This window comes from Phaethon aethereus (genome assembly GCF_964289735.1).
Source record: "Phaethon aethereus genome assembly, chromosome: 3".
Classification (NCBI taxonomy): Eukaryota; Metazoa; Chordata; class Aves; order Phaethontiformes; family Phaethontidae; genus Phaethon; species Phaethon aethereus.
This window is the reverse complement of record NC_138576.1, coordinates 28,814,175-28,830,359: the sequence shown is the minus strand read 5'-3', so window position 1 is coordinate 28,830,359 and position 16,185 is coordinate 28,814,175. Positions and strand designations below refer to the sequence as shown.

The window sequence follows — 16,185 nt, the reverse complement described above, 5'->3', positions numbered from 1 at the left end:
GAACCCCAGGAAGGTGCGGCGGCCCTCCGTGCTCCCCGGGGACACTGTTCTTCCCCCCCGCCCCTCCTTCTGTGCGGGTCCCCTCCCGGGACACCATTTCCCGGTGTAAGGCATCGTAACGGCGCTGACGGGGGCAGCGGGGGACGCAGTGGTAGAGCTCTGCGGCGCCGGGCCGCCGCTGAACGCAGCCGCAGGGCCGGGCCCGGCCTGGCCCTGCCCGGCCGCCGCGGGGCTCTCCGCCGCCCCCCGGAGGCAGGGCGCGCCGGCGGCGGGCCCGGCGCCGGGGTCAGGGCCCAGTGGCGGTGGCGGCCGCGGGGCGCAGGCGCGGTGGGGACGCGGCCGGGAGGCGGGTGAGCGGCGATAGCACCTGCGGCGGGGCCGGGGTCGCGTCGCCCCGCCCCTGGATAGCGGGGTGTCCCGCAGTGGCCGGTTGCCCGCGTCGGGGGCTGTCCGCGGGGTCCTTGCTCTCACCGTCCGCCCTCCCGGCGGTGTCCGCCGTGCTGCGGCCCCTCAGCGCCAGCGCCGCAGGGTGACGGTGTCCCCGCCCCGGCGGCCGCCACCCTCCTGGCCCCGGGGGGGCGGGCGGGAGGCGGCTCGGGGCCCCAGCCGCACAGGCAGAGCTCGCCGGCTCTCAGGCGGTACCTCAGCGTGTGGGGCTGGGGCCGCCCCCCTCCACGCTGCGAGGGGCGGCTACCGAAACCCGAGCGGCCGGCGGGGGCGTTTCCCCGGCCGGGCTGGCAGCGCCCTCCCGCAAGCCCTGGGGCTTCTTCTTGCGCCGCCCCCGAGGCTACCGGCCGCCTGGAGCCGCGCAGGGGAGCCGGCAGGGCTAGCCCCCGGCCATGGCTGGCTACCTGTCCCCCGGCGCGTACTTCTACGCCGAGGAGCAGGAGTACCTGCAGGCCTACGAGGATGTCTTGGAGAGATACAAAGGTAGGGCAGCCCGCCCCGCTGCCGCCGCCCAGGCTGTCGCTCGCCTCGCCGGGCGCGGCGGCTGCCGGCGCGGGGCGGCTCCGCGGGGGGATCGATGGCCCCGAGCCCCTGCGGGGTGTGCGCCGGGGGGGAACGGGCGTCGGCGGCATCTGCGGTGGACGGAGACAGCGTCTCCCCCTCACCAGCGGGCGAAACGCGCTCGCCTGGGCTGAAAAGTCTCTTTTTCGAGCGAGATGCGGGCGCGGTGGTTTGCGTCTCGATGTGCGTTTGCATTTGACGCTTCGGTTTATTTTGCCCTTTCAATTTTGTTTTTGTGGTCGGGTGAAGAATGGTCTTAGTTCGTATAACACCTGAGTTTTTTCATCGAATACAGAAAATTACAGGAAAAAGGCGTTTATCTATAACAAAGGTGCATACAGCTAGATTTATTTTGCTGGGAAGGTAAATTACGTTGCTTTCTTAAATTAATGGGGTTGGAAGACATGGTTTGGGAGACACGATTCATTACGCTGTTTTTCAGTACTTTCGCTAATACTAAATTTGAAAATGCTTACCAAAAGTGTTATGGGTCTGATTTTAATTCACGTAGAAAAGGGATAGAGCTAACTGTTCAGATTGAATCTTCATCCCAGAAATGTTTTTTTGCAGCATGTCACAGCATATGCTGACATTTGCAGTGCTGAATCCTTTTGTAACGTTTGGGGAAGAGACAGGCTAGATTTTTATATCTGGAATTTTTCAGCTGTATGTTTCCAGTCAGTTCTAAAGATTGAGGTTAAATGGTTCCCACTGATGGGAATGGGAGTGGCATAGTTTAATACAGCTTGATTTGAAGATACCGATAGTTGATTTTATTTAATCCATGTTGTTAGTGGTAATATTTTGAAAAATAAACCCTCTGCAGATCTTTTTTTTGACATGAGAACTTGTCAGGTCCGAGTCTACTTTATACCTGTGTCACTTGGCAATTTCATGTGTCATTAACAGTATTGACTAATGACTCCTTTGTGTCTGTTGCCCATTGTGTCAGTGCAGCTATGGAGCATGTGCACTATTTCTGGACTGAAATGCAGTAGTCAGTTGAGAAATAGTTACGGTTTGTTACAGATGATCTTCAAAAGCACATCTTTATTCCATCCTCTCCTATTTTTTTAAGTCATCAATTACTTTATATGTAGCTGAACTGATTTTTGTGAAATTTTAAAGCAAGTAGACTGTTTACTTTGTAAATAAAGAAAACACTGAGAAAACTTGTTTTTCTTTTCTGTTTCTAATCCAAAGTACTGCTACTCTGCTTTAGATTACCTTTGGTTTGCTGCTAGAGTCAGGTTTAATAAAAGGGTCATTCTCATACCAGTTTGTCTACTTGCTTAAAAACCTGGGGAAGGTATTAGGCCCAATTTCCTCTATTTCAGTTAGATTTTTTTCAGGAAAAGGACCAAAATATTTATTTTCTTAAGTGTTGAGGGACAAAGAGATTTTAATTAAAATGAACTCCTAAAACTGATTCACATCTCTATTAGAAATAAAGCACATTCTGGAAATATTTGAGTGTATCATATTGTGGGGGTAACGTGAGGTCCATTCACATGCTATTTTCAGTGACAGCCAAATTCTGAAATTATTTGGAAGGATCTAGTTTCTGTTGTCTTAGTTTTCAGTGTCATATTCAGTATATTGGTACGCTGTGTTTTGCTGCTCGAGGTACACGTTATTCAGCCATTGGGAGCAAAGGTAAAAATTTGGACTTGTTTTAATTAAGATCTGTTGGAAACCTGGAAAACACATTAGTTTTTAAAATGTGTTTCCAAGCCGGTTATGATTTCCCATCCGAGTCCCAGTAGTATGACTTCACTACAGCGATTGTTGTTCTGATGACTTGCTATGGGAGCTGATCTAATCAGAAAAGAATTGCTACAATATAGGCTTTGAAGAGGGAGTGCCATTTCTCTGGACGTCTCTCTCAGTTTTGTAAACACTGCCTTTAGTAGTCGTTTTAATCAAATGCAAACCATGTTGATTTTATCTTTTTTTTAAGACGAGCTCCAATCCATAATTTTAATGTTAACAGTTCTTTTTTTCCTTTTTACAGTCTGCAGAATGCTCTCGTATTCGTCTAGGGCATGTTATCAGGGTGCCAAATTATCTATGCCCCAGCTGTTGAGTACTGTAACTAGCAGAGTCAGCTGTACAAAATTCATTGCCTGTCTTGGAAGACTTGGGGTCGTATGATGCCGCATCATTAAGACATGCGGGCAGTTTGATTTAGGAAGAGAAAAGCAGTCCTTTTTAAATGTAGAAAAGCAAAATTTTACTCTTAAACCGTTTCTGCAGCTGAAGTAGGCTGCGGATCTTGAAGACCGTGCAATGCTAAGTACCTTGTTGCTTTAAACAGTTGAAACCAGGTATTTGTATGTCTCCAAATTCTGTCTGCTGACCATGCCTCTGGCTGTGACAGTAAATAATTAGGCAACTGTTTGCTAAATCTGAGATAGCGCAGAAGAGCTGTTTGCTGTGGGAGAAGAGAGTGTTGTTTCATGATTCGTGGTTAGCTCAGTTGCTGGCTGTCATATTTTTTTCCTTGATTCATGTAGTAATTCATTGGCAGTATTTCTAAAGCATTTTGGTGGAGGAAGAAAAGTCACGTTATTTTGGAGGGTTTAGAAATCGTGTTGAATCAAGCTACTTATTCAGGGGGGAAAAAAAATGCTTCTTTGTTAGTAGCACCTCTAAGAATTCAAAGGCAAAGCCTTTATTGTGATAGTGCCAATAAAATGTCTAGTATATTTTATCTGAAATGTTTGACATATTTCACATCTTGTTTGTGACTGAATAGGATGATGAGAAATCATAAAAATATTTGTTAATGTAACTAACGGTTCAGCTTTATCTCAAAAAGTGTATTTTTGTAAAGAACTTAAAAAAATTAGTCTTGCTGCTTCGTAAGTTGTCTCCCAATTGCCTGAGAACAAAAATTAATAAAATTATTGTTAGCAGCAGCCTTCTTCATAAATAAGAAAATGTCCAATAGCATTTTCTGTACACTTAATTTTTAAAATATTAAATGCCATCTCTATCAGATGGCGTAGGTATGCATTGTTCCATACCAACATTATTTGATCATTAAATGTTTGAAAATCACTGTTTTAAGCTTTAACTTCAGTGCATTCATTAGATTTACTCTGGTATAAATCTTAAGTAATACACCAAGAATCAAGGCTTACATATATGATCCCTCTGAAATTGTATAGTTCATTTCAGGTAGAACTTTTTTGTATTTTTCAGTTTGGGGGGTAAACATTTATTTAAATATCAATTGCAACAATCTTCTTTTCCTGCAAGATGTTGAACAATTATGTAACAAAGGTGCCTCCCTTTGACATCATTATTGAAATAGGCACATCTGTTAATGACTGTATGATTGCTGTCTCTGCAAAAGAGCTAATTCTTATAAATCACAGTTACTCAAGAATGTTCTTACAATCATGTAAGCTATAAACGTTGAAAATACATAGGGTTATCTGGCCCGTGCAGACCTTCTAATGCTGTACGTTTTGGCTCTGTAGGAAAGCGATTAGAAAATTCAGCTTGACGTGACTGCCCACAAAAAATACAGCCTTGCGGTTCAGGCACTTGACTGAATTGTTGTTAGTGATAGGAAAGGTATCACATAAATGTTTTCTTTGGATTGGGTGCCTGCTTGCTGCTTCCTTAGGGTACTTGGGGCTCGCTGCATAGCCTCTGTCTCTGTAGGAAGGAGGGGCAAGTCTGGGACTGGGGATAGCAAAACTCCGGCTGGGTTGTTTCAACCTTGGAACACTCTGTTTTGCTATTGGCATTTCTCTCTTGCTTTAAAAAGATCTGTAATACTACACATTCAGTTGAAGCACAGCAAACAGTTCTGTTTCTGTCTTCTGAGAACAAAGAGGCTGGAGATGGACAAGAGCTAGCAGGTCATCTGATGCATTTTGTTGCCTGTGTAGGGTTCGGGGCGTAATGTAATTTGTCCTAATGATTGAGGGTAGAGTCAAGTAAAGCTGTTCTGACACTGTTTGGGTACGGTTTTTGAATTAAGATGAAAGAAAATAGATGCCTGTCATCCAGCTCCCTTGAGCTGACTTCAGGAAGGGACCATTTGCTTGGAATGGTTTTTATACATCTGAAAATGAAGCTGCTGCTGCATTTTAGGAATTTGGAGGCTCCTAAATGTGTTTGGATCAGACTTAGTCCAGGCATATTCTTCTTCAGAGATGGCTTCACAGAGCAAGGACAGGAGGGGCCATGGCAGATGCTCCTGGCTCTGGAATCTGAATTTCTGAATATCCTTATTTATGCTCTGAACTTGGGGGCCTGAACTTATGGTCTGCAGAAATGTTGCTCCTCTGGGCTCTTGGCTGTGAACTAATCAGCTCTCCTACTTCAGGGTTTCTGATTTTGAACTCAGAAAGAAATACTGGAGTGAGTAATTGATTAGATGCTTTTAATTTATTTTATTTCCTTCTCATTTGGCATAACAGAAACTGATGGCATATAGGTGTTAGTTTTGTGGGGTGTATAAGGAATTTCCACCTTGGATGGTTTTCTTCCACCTCTTTTCAGCTGCTGTAGTATCTAGCCTTGGAATTGATCACTTTTTTTGTTCAAACAGGACAGGGTTTTTTTGATGACTGTTGGAGGGTATGTGTGGATTATCCAGCTGCACATCACCTAATCCTTTCTTTGCAAGTCTTCAGCATGACAACACTGTCGGTTCCCCTGTTCCTACCACATTTCCTACAGCAGGTTATCCTCCCAGGGGTGAAGGATTTTAGCTGACAGTGCCTTCAATTAGGGATGGAAATGTAATGGCATTTGTGCTGTGTGAAGTCAGATGAAGTTAATGGACTCCTTTGGCCATCTAAAAATGTAAAACCTGCATTTCTACTCTCTTTCAACTTCCTCCTTCTTTAGGCAGCAAGTTCTCACTTTCTAATTGCTTGGAGATGGGATTGTTTTTGAGCGCATTTCATCTTAAATATGAACCAAGTCTTGCTGATTTGACGTGTAAGCACTTCACTTGAGCTAAGTTGAAGAGGTCGTAGTTTCATTGGAATAAAATAACGAGAACCTGAATGTTAGCCAATTCGGTGAGGTTGTGTCTGTGTAAATGCCTCAAGATTTGGACAGCAGTTTCTGAAGCTGAGATTGATGGTATACATAAACTGCGGTTCCATCTCTATGGCTTTAAAAGATACCTGTTTGAATGACGAAGGTGGGGAGAATTTGTCGTATCAATTCAAATATCTTTGGTATGTGAATTGGGGCAGAGATCAAAGGTCTGTTTCATTGCTTTTCTGGTACTTCCCAATTCCCATTGAGTCAGCAAAATTTTTAAAATAGAGCTTACAGGAATATTCCATAATTCCTTTTTTATGGCCAAAACTAGTGGGTGGTGGAGTAGAGGCGGGAGCAAAGGAAAATAAACTTCCGTCATCGTTGTGTTAAAAGGCTTGTTTTGGCTCAGTTTATATTTTTGATTGAGATATTTTGAACTGTTTGCTGTCATCTAGTTTGTTAACCTCTAGTGATATTTTGCTTGAAAACGAGATTACCTATTCTTTTTTTTTTTTTCCTCTATGCTGTTTAAAACAGGCCTGATTTGAGGAATTTATTCCACCATTTTGCTGGAACTTCAACATGTACTTGGAATTAACTGCTTTGTAAAATAAAATTGGGCTTATTCACATGCTTGAAGTTAAATGCAAGTATTTTATAAGTTCAGGCTTAAAAGAGTAAAGTTTTGTAAATGTCAAATATGAATGCAGCTTATTGCTGCATGCCTGAAATGTTTCCTGTAAAACATCACTAAAGCTGTTGAATTTAACAAAGCCTTGGTTTTCTGTAGTGGGTGAAAATATTCATGTACTGAATGCTTTCAGTCAACCCAGCTTTCAAACAGGTGAAACAATGCTTACAAAGACACTTCAGTCCGCGGATCAAATCCTGAAGGGCATGTCAATAGCCAGATCTTACAAGTTGATCTGTGTAGGCAGACTCCAGTGCTTTTGTGGGAATACTCTGGCTTCAGAAATCCACCTACGCAAGCCTCTTCCCAAGACTGGGGCCCAAGTAATAGCTCAGCCTTTAATAAGGAATACTCCTGCTGAAATCAGTCATCCTTTAGGGCATTCCAGTTTTGCCTTAGCTGCATTAAAAGCAAGTTAGTGTGTTTCCAGATTTAATTTTATTATACCTGGTGAATACATCATTATCTTGTGGAATGTAATCTATCAATTTTTTGGATTTTGTACATTTTAAACAAACCGATAATAACTACAAATCTGTGAAAGGACGAAGATGCTAGGCAAATATATTGAGGGTTAAATTCTGCACATTGCAATTGCACAATTAGTGTAACTATTTCTGTAAGACAAGGAGGATTAGGCCTCTGATGGGCTTTTCAGTAGCATAGGCCAAAATCTGCTCTTGATTATAGCCACATGGCCCTTTTGAACCTGATTTGCTTTTAAATATATTTTCATTGTTCAGTTTCATAGTTAATATGTGAAATTACGGTATTTAATAATGTGTTCTACAATGCATATCAATACTGATCAGCCGTTAAGTAGCCCAATCGTGTTGGAAAACTAAATTAGTTTGGCTTGAGATTCAGGTATCCAGTTATCTGACAGCTATGACACTTTGCACCACTTGAATCTAAAATTAGTAGAGCTCTTGTATGCTGGGATTAGAGAGAAGTGTATACGTTTTAGTTCAGAAAATGGGTGAAAGTCTGACTCTTTATACATCTTCCAGAGGGAGTTTCAGGCAGTTTGCAGCTGAGACTACAGGTGAGCAGAGAAGTCCCTGAGCGTCTTCTGCTGCGTACTGAAATGGGTATCCTGTCACCCTGCTTGGAGACTTTTCTTCTGCCTGATCAGGTTACAGTCTGAGTGTTCCTCATGTGACAGGGCCTTTTAGGCACGGTAGAAGCAGCATTAGAAAATGCGTGTGGTCATTTGGACAGACGTTTTACAGTAATAATAATAACAATAAAGTGTCCTGAGCAGTTCTAGCAGGAGAGCTTTTTTGAGCGAGGAATGGCAGTTGAGATGCTGTGTTTTTTACTCAGACAAAACTTCTGTTAATTTTGGTAGGAGTCAGGAACTTAGCTATTGACTTTTATAAATATTTCACGCTTTAAATTACTTTGCCTTTAGATGAATTTTTAATCTAGAGACAAAGGGTTTACATTACATCCTAGAAATTAGGAAATGACTTGAGCATTTGTCTGGAGAAGCCACTGCTGGGTAGTCATCCATAACTTCTGGGAATAAGGTATTGTTGCTAAGATAGTTCTGGTTTTAGAGTAGGATATCTTCAAAAGCACACATAGCAATTTGATTGCTAGCCCCGATGACTTTTAATAGGAATTAGGTGCTGCTTTGCTGTTTGTGCCTTTTTCAAATCATAACCTGATGCTGGAAGCCGTATTATAAGACCATGTATTACAGATTAGTTCTGCTTTTAAAACTCATATTTAAAACCTTTCAAAAACTGAGATCTTCTCTGGAGGAAAATTCATGATTTTTAGAAAGAAAGTTGATTTCAGAATTAAAAAGGACATACGTTTCAAACATACTGAGATTTTCTTTGTATTGTAGAGCTAACATTTTTCTCAGGCTTTAAGACTTCTGCCCTCTTCATTCAATTTTTAACAATTGCTGAGAAACACTTGTTGTGGTTTTGGGTAGTTTTTTGTTTTTCTTCTTTGCAGGTAATTTTTGTTGATGTCCAGCTTACACTAGAGTTAAAGCGGCATTTGGCTCAGGATTTCTTTAATGAGAGAAGAACAGGCAGAAATGAGCTACAGGAAGAAAGCTAAAGCTGATTAGGTCCCTTGATGAAATTACCTTATAATTTTACTATGCTCAACAGGATACTTCTACATTGTTCTGTTTCAATTTTTTAGAATAGAGCCCTCATTAATAAAGTCCATAGACTCCTTGGGAGGCCAGATCTAGCCTACCTTTGAGAATACCAACTCAAATTCTAATTTTCTGCTTGTTTCTGTTACAAGTTGTATTAAATGAAATCAAATTGATTCATGTAAGCCTTATATGTTTCTACTTAAATTGTACATTTATTTTTGCTTTCTCATGGATATACATTTCCTTCAGATCTTGTATTTCACAGAATCAGTTCAGCCGTCCAACATACTGTGTGAAATGGGTTTATGGTAGCATGGTAGCACCGAGCAATTATCTGTAGTTTGCAGCATCAAATGTTTATAATCCAAGTTATAATCTAATTTATAAAGATTACATTAGTATCCTAGAAACAATACATGTTTATGCCTTGGTATTTTGACTGTCACACTGAAGCATTTTTTGGCTTGGGGAACCACATAATACTCAAGAGAATTTAAAAGAAGTAAGTTTACGCTTTGAGAGCATGTGCGTGTCTGCAATAATTTGCAATTTAATACCAAACGTAAAGATTTGATTAAATAACATTAGAAAGTGGGGGATCATCTTTATTTTAAGCATGAAATGTATTTTCAATTTGGTGCCTAGATTTTTGTAGTCACTTTAGTGACTAACATTGTGAATGGTCTGTTGGAGATTTAGATGTTTGTACAGTTGTCCTGGATGTTGAATTTTTTTCTTTGTGTTTCCCCAACCAATACACCTTGTTGAGTCTACCCACCTCTGATCATCTGTCATTTGCCTTCTTCAGGGCATACTTTGTCATTGAAGGTTGCATGCCCTCTCTTATTTTCCTAATAAGAAATACATCAAGTGTGTGGGGAGCTTTTTTTTTTTTTAAAAAAAAGACTTTGTTCCTAGCATCTGGAAGATCCAGCATGACTTCTGTTACTCTGCTCTTGGTTCTCCTTTCTTTCTTCCTCCATCACCTTCAAATTAAATTTTAGGTGTAGGCTGGATTCCTTGTGGGCCTGTACCTACAAAATGGAGGCAGAAGATCAGCTTGTTTTGAAAGGGCTTCTTGTGGGACACATTTGCAGCCCCCCATACCAGGTTTGCAGAGGAGTGGATCCTACTTCCTCTGCAGACTGGTCCCTTCCCAGCTGTGGTGGAAAAAGAGGAGACATCGATTCCAGTCTCCTGCCTGCCGCTGGAGCAGAGAGCACCCAATGGAGCACTAGCGCTAGTCCTAGAAAGGGGCATGGGCTTCACTCCCTGAACTGTAGTTGAAGCGGTAGAGAAACCTTTGAGCTTTTCCTTATCGTAATCAAATGTAAAAATTAGATTTCTCAGGCTATGTGCCTGTGTGCTGGTTCCTGCTGTGAAATCCAGTACCTAGAGCCGGGATAAAGCCCGACTGGGACTTGAGTCTCAGGCCATGTACTGATGTGCTGGTGTCCTACTGTGAGAGTGTTTCAAGTGGAGAGTTTAATCCCTCTCAGTGAAAGTGCTGAGGGAGAGAAGAGCGCCTGGGGGGCAGACACGAACATGGGCACTGCTTTTGAAATGATTGTATTTCTTTAGCTCTTGGTTTCGGTACTCTTAACTCGCACCTGGACGTGTGAGCTTTGCTGTTCAAGGTGAGAGAGATGGTCTGGTTTTGTGCTTGGACCTCGCACTGCCAGGGAAAGCAAATGCTCTCTCCCTGCTGCGTGGGACCAAGTTAATTCATTAGGCGATGCACTAAGACGTCTTCTGTATCTTAACTGCATTTTAAACCCCCAAGACTTGCTTTCCATGTATTGGCTTAATGACTCAGCTGATAAATAATTTTAAGTTGATTTATTTGCCTTTATTTTTTTCCATTCTTCTGAGTAAATAAACAGGCCATCACAGTATTTATATCCCTGACTAGCAGGTAGTGTTGACAAATGGCTTAGGTGCTGTATGAGATAATGGAATCTGCTTGCAATTTTTTGTCAGGCTAGCAAAATAAGAGAAAGGGAGTCTAATTAGCATTTTCGGTCTCTTTATTTTTTTGTTTGTATTGCAGTTAAAATGCTTTTAGTTCTGTATTTCATGGTTTAAAATCTCAGCTTCTACAACCTCTTTACACCTCTAAGTTCTCTCCGTGCCATAGCACTAAAGCATTTAATGACTGTATATGCATTTCAGTGCTCCTGCTACTGATGTACTTTGTGAGATGAGACAGTGTGATTGTATGTAGTGCCTTTGTTGCGTTACTGTTTTATGTTATATTTCTTTGATAGGTATTTAAGAATTTCCTTTGATATTTTTTTCTTTTAGATATTTCTAGAATACCAAGTATAAGGTTTATTGATCGTTGTGCAGTTGCCGGCAGTTTTCTGCTGATGGTCTCGGTAGTTCAGAGATGCTTAGCTTCTATTCTTCATTCCCAATACTTTTTAACTTTTTGTTTAAATTATGTTTCATATCCTGTCACTGAAACTGGAAAGATTATTAGACAATAGGTTGGTTTTTGAATCTTAAAATTTTGGAGTTCTCCCAGTCTGAAAACATTTCTATCATCAGACAAGATCCCATTTTTTTTTTATTTACTGCCTTCTCCAAATCTATAATAAATGCAGAATGCATTTATGATTTCTGGAAGACCACACCATTCTTCTCACATTGGAAGTCAGCCAAAACTCAAGACTCTGTTATTCTGCAAGTCATTTTTCAGGCTACAAAAGGATTGCACACTATATTCTAGTTTTTAGTCAGCTTTTGGAAATATGTGTGAATTTTCCCTCTACTGATATATATGCATACATTTTTTATTTTTGCTCAAGGAGTCCAAATAATTATGGAGGAATTTGATTTATCATTGCAGAAATGATGGGAATTTGGCATTATGTTCTCAGTATCTTTCCCAGTATTTTAGTTTTTTTTGTTTTAATTTGTGCTTTCCAGTTACTCCCAGTGGAACTAATCAGAGCCACATCAGTAATTTCTCAAGCTTCTTCATTTATTTCTTGCAAATGATCTGGAGAATTAGTGATGTATTTTAGTGTAAGTTTTTTGTAAGCAGCTTTTTTTCTCTGATACTTTTAAGTTCTTTCTGAATTTGTAGTAAGGTGATGGTAGTTGGCTATGTAAGCTGCTTGTAGGTGGATGTCTTTTAAGTTTCCTGTGTGGCTACATCATTTCTTCTTTGAGACTCCTTCCTGTGATGGGACATGGTAATTTTTCTGTGAAGCAGGCTGTGGGGAAAGGAACAACAAATTGTCATCCTGAATACTAGGTCCTTGCTCAGTAAAGCGTTTATTCAGATACTTAGCCATTGCAGTGGCTTGCCTAGTCCCACTGCCTCCCTGATTCTGATCATCCATGAACATGTGCGTTATTGTCTGATTTGTGACAAAATTCTCTTTTCTTTTTGATAGGTGCTGTGTCTCTTGTTCTGTTTGTTATCCTGACTTTCTAACCGTTGCTTGGGGAGGGCTTCTGTCTCAGTAAGGAAACATTTCTGGTGTAGCAAACTTCTATAGCATGTGTCTGTTTACTTGTTGGCATTGGGCATTTAGATGACTAGCCTGCTGGTATCAAAGTAAATTATACTCCATGATGTTCATGTGAAAAGGGATCAACATGGCACTCTTTTTTCCCTTTTTAAAATGACTTTATAACATCCTTCCATCATCTAACAATGTCTATGGTACTTACATAGGATGGGAAAGTTTTAGAAAAATAGGAGGATGTGAGTGTGTATTGTTCAGCAAAAATTTCCCTCACTATATAATGTTTTCGTGTTTCCTTCTGTTAAGATAGTATTTGAGTAACATTGCTTTAGTTTTAGTTTCTCCTGCTTCTATGTGACTTACCTGTTATGATTTAGTCTGTTTTATAGTTATAAACCTTGATTATTTTTAATATAAGTAATTTAAAGATGCTACTGTTTGCCTTTTTGAAATCCAGCAGCACTTTTGACATTTGAAATCTTAACTGCAGGAAGGTTTTCAGCTGTGGTGGTCTCATATTTATCTTCTAAAATTTTTCTAGAACTTGAACAAGATGGTATAAGGAGTGCCTTCCTCATTGTTAAAAACAAGCGATCCCCAATCTTGTCCAAAATACTGACAGTATGTTCTGTAATCATGCAGATAAGTATCTGTTAAATTATGTCTTGAGACAATTAATCAAAATAAAGACTGAATGAAGATTTCAAGATTTAACCTTTTAAAATGAGCACTTTTTTTTTTCCTGATTTGGAAGGCATAAATGGATTTTTTATTAACTTTGGTAACTACCTATTTATATTTACCTCTTCTGCTGCTTCCATCTTCCCCATGGTAAATGTCTCCTGATGGATACTGTCGGCTGCTTTATGAAGAGTGGTGCCCTTCGTGATTTGACTGCTTCTTCCTGTGAAGTTTGTAAACAGGAATTCTTCTGTGGTATTTTTAGTATGATACAGTTTTATCTGCCAGCAGAGCTTTTTATCTCACCTGTTGGGCCATATTCACTTTTGACAGCAGGGTAAAGATGTTTTTGTGTTTTAATTGGTATCACAGTTGCTGTTAGTGTTGTTTTTGTCTGGGCCCTGAGGGCAGTAATGGGCCACACTGTCCCAGCCCACCCCCCAGCGCTTCCCTGCTCGCCCACGGCCCAGGACCCCGGGCCACAGCAGGGCCGCTCTCCAGCTCCCCACAGCCCTGCCGAGTCATGAGGCCTTCCGAGCTGGGCCCACCTGAGGGCCCATGGCCTGGCCCGGCCTCGTCCTGGCCCCAGCAAGGCACCCGATTCCTGTGGCTGGGCTGCCCAGCCAGCAGCCACCCTGCTCCTGGCTGGGGCGCTGGGACAGGCCTGGCTGCCAGGCCCTGCCCGGCCGCCCCTTCCACAGGGAGTCTCCGCCGCCTCAGCACCCTGCCCCAGGGAGCCGCCGGCCTCCACTGCACCGTGACAGTGCTGTGCAGGCCCATCTTCTGCGTCACAGAGTTTCTCTTCTTTAAATTGCCTTTCGCTCCTAATTAATTTCTCTCTTTGTATTTTGCCTTCTCTCCTGGCCTCGTGATACGTGCATGGCAACTTTTCATGTTAGAGTGTGGTTTTACATCTGCTTGGCTTTCTGTACCTCCTGGGCCACTTGTGCCTGGTTGTGTTCTATCGCGTCCTGTTTGGTGTCGGTCTTTCTAGAAATGGTTCTGTACACTGTTGAAAAACTGCTCTGTGAAAATAATCCATTTTAATGATGTGTTAAGACAGCATTGTTGATGCAGTTTTTGTGAATGTAAAATTAATTTGTTCAGACAGCTTTGGTAAAGCTTGATGCAAATTTTCTGACAAGTACTTGCACACCACTTTTTCTGAATGATGAATGTCTCTTTGCTTGGTGAAAAAATAGGCCTCTCCCATCTCTGCACACATTTGAGTTTTTCATCAGAAAGGAGTATGGAGAAGTTCAGTTTTAGGCCTTGTTATAAATGATTTAGTCCCAAACAGGATTCCAATTCAAATTTACAATTTATTAAGCGAATAGAGGCAAGCAAACAGCGCTGGGTGCGCCGGGAGCCTCTGCTCCACCAAGAGGCACGCAGTACAGTTCCTGTTCCTGGTTTATATCCTGTCCGTTAATACATATTCATGAATAGGCGTGTCTTCTTCGGTGCATGCCCTCTTCTCCTTCTAGAATCTTCTCGAATCTTCCTCAGCGTGATCCTGTTCACTAATACATATTCATGAATAGGCGTGTCTTCTAATACATATTAATGAACAGGCGTGTCTTCTTCAGCGCATGCCCTCTTCTCCTTCTAGAGTCTTCTCGAATCTTCCTCGGCATGCCCCCAGGATGACCCCAAACCTTATGCATGCACTTTCTTTACACGATACTGTGCGGTCAGTGGTCAAACTGGTTTGAGCTGATATACCAGCAAAGTAGTTTAACTTTCTCCTGTAAAATACCCCTTTTTATGGTGCAGGAGAAATCCATGAAAGTACAGAAGATTATACTTCATCACACGAATCAGATAAACATATTTCACAGCCTGATCAGTGATTTCAGTGCAGACAGGCCTGGTAATCAGCAGTTGTCATGTCTGCTCAGGGGAGCATAGCTTCGTTAAGTAGCTCTTGTTGCTCTGTGGTGCTGTAGGAACATTTATGAAATGCCTGAAGAAACTCTTGAATTACTCTTAAAAGGTGATGAACTAAATAGCTTTTAGTGTTGAAATTTTTTGTGTGTGTGAGTGTCCTGCCCTATTCCTGCGTGGACTAAAATGTGACACCAGTAAAATACTTTGTTAAGGAGGTGTAGATCTCAGAAAAACTTTTAGAGAATATGGAGCATTGAGAGTCTTAGAGGGAAGGTGAAGAACTGAGATAAAGACACTGCCTTTATATGAGGACTACTTCACAGGAAGATCAAATGTGTGCTTGAAGATAATGGCTTTTATTATTATTAGCAGGGCTTAATTACTTCAGCCTTTAGCCTAAGCAACCCAGTGATGGAGAAGGAAGAGCTGCAGGAGGAGTTCATTGCACAACTTAAAAGGTACTGAGAAGTAACTTTAACAGACACTAAGGATCTGGGAAGAGACCTCTCTTAGAAGCTAGGAGAGCCTCTTGCTTCATGCATATTTATCGCTACTTGGCAAAATAATTAGTTAATGTTTGGAAAATGCTATGATCTTTGGAAGAAATGCTCTGCAGTGGTGGTGTTAGGCTGATTTTCATACCCAGCCCTCAGACCACCCAGTGTAGCAGAAAACTCCTTTGTCTGGTGCAACCAAGAAATGAAGGCTGAGAGGTACTAAAGCCTTAATGCAAACTCAGCGATGATTAGCAGTAATGGCGTATGTAACAAGACCACATAGAAGACAAGGGGCAAAATCCAGTCCTAAATCCTGTCTAAATTGGGATGTTTCATACAGCAGCCTGGGTTAGCAGCTTTCCACCAGTGCTAACTTCTTTAGGCGACTGAATTTGCAAGGAGCAGATCAGTGTTTGGCTTAAAAGGCCCTTGGGTACCTGTGTCTTCTCAGAAACACTGCATTCTCAGGGGTTATGCTCTCATCTTTTCCCTAGGGTTCACTGTATGCCAAGGGTCAGATCGCAAACTGCCTGAATGTTTTCTTTGGTTTTACTAACCAGGGAAACCTAATCCAAACCTGAATGCTGCTTCAGTGTGAATTTGCATGAGAATAACAGTGATTTGAGTATTTGCCTGAGAATTAGAAGTAATTTTGGGCCTCTCTGAGCTTGAAGAGTTTTGACTATCTGCAGCTCAGTTTTTGGATGTTTGGAATATAATGGTTTTCTCTTAAAACTGAGTTACTGTGCGAGCATGTAGGAGTTAGAAGGCTGAAAGGAAAGGAACTTACAGATTGGT

General features: G+C 41.8%; 1 protein-coding gene across 1 annotated transcript in view; it reads left to right on the top strand.

Moving 5' to 3' along the window:
- DST (dystonin) overlaps positions 1-16,185 on the top strand; it is a gene marked incomplete at its 3' end in the record, with an annotated part of 320,121 nt that overhangs the window by 35,864 nt on the left and 268,072 nt on the right. The window lies entirely within an intron of this gene.